This window comes from Nematolebias whitei, chromosome 24 (genome assembly GCF_014905685.2).
Source record: "Nematolebias whitei isolate Nwh7 chromosome 24, NemWhi1, whole genome shotgun sequence".
NCBI classification, from domain to species: domain Eukaryota; kingdom Metazoa; phylum Chordata; class Actinopteri; order Cyprinodontiformes; family Rivulidae; genus Nematolebias; species Nematolebias whitei.
In genome coordinates, this window is record NC_056521.1 from 253,442 (window position 1) to 255,735 (window position 2,294).

The following is a 2,294-nucleotide window of genomic DNA, read 5'->3' on the forward strand; positions in this document are numbered from 1 at the left end:
GGTTTTGAGTAATGAACAAGGCTGGGAGTTTTTAAAAGCCTCAGGAATCTTTTGCAGGTGTTTAGAGTTACGTCGTTGATTCAGATGGTTAGGTTAATAGTTGTTTAGAGAACCTTTTCATGATATGCTCATTTTTTGGGACAGGCATTTTGGGTTTTCATGAGCTGTATGCCATAATCATCAGTATTAAAACAATTAAAGACCTGAAATATTTCAGTTGGTGTGCAATGAATCTGAAATATATGAAAGTTTCATTTTTATCATTAAATTATGGAAAATAATGACCTTTATCACAATATGCTAATTTTTTGAGAAGGACCTGTATATGTATGTGAAAAAGTGAAAAGTATGCCATCTGCAATAAAAATGTAATAAAAGAGTTCATTTGCATTTAATGTTAATGGTTCAAAGAATGTCAGGCTGAATGGTCAGCCCCCACACATTTTTACCAAATCTGACGCTCTCCGCAAAAAGTTTGGACACCCCTGCTCTACTGGTAGTGTTCAGTAGAGGAACACAAAGTAGACTAACAAGAACAGACTAATACTAAAACAACATGGCTGAACAGATAACTGAAATGATTAACACTGAACATAAATTTTCAGAATCAGAATGAAATTTTACCCATAATCCCTCTCTAAGGCCATGTGACCGGCAGTCAGCCACAGCAGAATGCTACAATACGTACCGGTAACATACACAAATATGTACAGTAAATGTTTTATGTTTTTAACAGTGCCGGTAACACTGCCGGTTAAAAAACAAAATAAAATACAGTAGCCTACCAGGAAGTCATTGATGGCTATATTCTTCCGCTGCAAGCTTGTGCACCGGAGCAAAGTTGCTCTGTGAGCATGTGAGACTCGCATGCTCTGTGCATGCAGGGGAATCCCCTTCCATTCTCCCCTCCCCTTTTCTTTAAGTTACTGTGGCCTGTTTGGTAATTTCATCGGCCAGATTAAAAAAAAAAACTAAACTTTATTTAAACAGGTAGTCTCATCAATACACGTCTCTGTTGGGGTGGGGGTTCCTCGTGACTCAGTGACACTACCTCATTGGTTCATTGTGGTTGACTGCTGGTCACATGGCCTCAGAGAGAGATTATGAGCAAAATTTATGTTTATTGTTAGCATTGTTCTTTTAGGAGTCTGTTCTTGTTAACCTATTTTATGTTCATTAAGTGTTAGTTTGTGTTAGACTATTCAGTAGAGGAACCATGACGGAGGAGGTAGTTGTCATGAAGACTTGTGGGGTTCACTCTGTCTGTGTGTGTCATGAGGACCCACCACCCCAAGAGGGCAGCTATGTGAGTGCCTGGGTGTGACGAAGCTAAATGTTTTTGGCAGCAGGAAGCTTGTTAGCCCGTCAACAAACAAACAAAAAAAGATCCATTAATTAGCCGTAGCATTGTATAAGCTGCGGGGTTCAAAGCCTGTGAAAAAAGTAGCAGCTTATAGACTGTAAATTATGGTTTCTGTTCAGTGCCCTGAGATGACTTCTCTTGTGACTTGGCTCTATATAAATAAACTGAATTGAATTGAATTGTAAGTAGGCCTTCCTATAACTGGAGACCACTTCCACTGCGGATCCTCTTATGTGCAGAGGGGGGTAGGTGTGTTTGCCCCTTCTTAAATCCTCAATCATCTCCTTCGTCATCTTCACATTGATGTGGAGGTTGATCTTCCTGTACCAGCTCTCCAGGTGTTCCACCTCCTGCTGGTCTCATCGTTTGTGATGCATCCCACAACCGCTGTATCATCTACAAACTTTACAATATGACAGCCTGGATGGGTAGGTGCACAGTCAGTCATATGTGAGCAGAGTAAACAGGAAGGTGCTCAACACACAGCCCTGAGGAGAGCCAATGCTGAGGATTATAGTGGAGGGGTTGTGGATCCTCACAGAGTGCAGGTCTGTTAGTTAGCTTATTACTTCAGCTAATTCATACTAACATTAGGCAGCACTTTAACTAACTCACACTAATATTACCATATCACTAGCTAACTCACACGAACATCAGCCTATCCCTACAGCTAACTCGTGCTAACATTAGCGTTTCACTTTAGCTAACTCTTGCTAACATAAGCTTTTCACTTCAGCTAACTCAAGCTGAGGTTAGGTTATCACTATAGCTAACTCAAACTAACGTTAGTCTATCACTACAGCTAACACGCACAAATGTTAACGTTTCACTTCCGCTAATACATGCTAACATTAACTTTTCACTTCAACTAACTAAATCTGAGCTTAGTTTATCACTAGAGCTAACACGTGCTAACATTAGCTTTTCACTT

At 40.1% G+C, this 2,294-nt stretch overlaps 1 protein-coding gene across 1 annotated transcript in view; it reads left to right on the forward strand.

Annotated features, from left to right (window-relative positions):
* LOC119429172 (ubiquitin-protein ligase E3A) overlaps nt 1–2,294 on the forward strand; it is a gene marked incomplete at its 5' end in the record, with an annotated part of 31,512 nt that overhangs the window by 9,048 nt on the left and 20,170 nt on the right.